The sequence below is a fragment of the Triticum dicoccoides genome, chromosome 6A (genome assembly GCF_002162155.2).
Source record: "Triticum dicoccoides isolate Atlit2015 ecotype Zavitan chromosome 6A, WEW_v2.0, whole genome shotgun sequence".
Classification (NCBI taxonomy): domain Eukaryota; kingdom Viridiplantae; phylum Streptophyta; class Magnoliopsida; order Poales; family Poaceae; genus Triticum; species Triticum dicoccoides.
This window is the reverse complement of record NC_041390.1, coordinates 609065811-609066521: the sequence shown is the minus strand read 5'-3', so window position 1 is coordinate 609066521 and position 711 is coordinate 609065811.

Sequence of the window (711 nt, the reverse complement as noted above, 5' to 3'; positions counted from 1 at the left end):
TCTTGTGACATTGAGTTTTATGAGGGAACCTATTAATCTTTAGCTTTGAGGGAAACTCTATCGAGTTCTATTGATTACCAGAAATGTTCAAAGGACATATTACAATATCATGCAGAATGCCAAGCGAGACATGGCGCTAAAGCATGTTTTGCCGAACTATCAGCTTGATGATTATTGCTTGTTGCTCGCTCGATGGTCTTCATGGACTCGGGAGCCAGGTACTCCTGACCTGCCCTGAATATCTCGCGACATACCCATAGTCAGATGCTACATATAGTTGACGACAATTATAGATCTTTGGGTTTCAGTTGGAAGATTATTAATTCTGGGTCAATTGGTAGAAGAGTGTTTCTGATCAACTGTTCATTCCATCTCGCTGAGGTCCCATAAGTTCTGATCAACAATGGTGCTCCGGAGCACCTAAGCTCATCTGCTTCCGCGGGAGCTCATATGTGGATCTGGGATCCAACGGTCAAAAAATACACAATTGAACAGTATCATTTTGGCTTGCTTTTTGCGACATTATTCATGCTGAATTTGTCTTTTGTTTTTCTTTGTGTGTTTTGAATTTTGATTTGAACTTTTATGGTTTGTAGGGATATGTCTTATGAACACTCATGATTTTTTGGAATTTTTGGAAACATTTAAATATGTTCTCTAAAAAATAATAGCATGGTAGCACCCAATGTGTGGTACCACCCGGATTGGAGG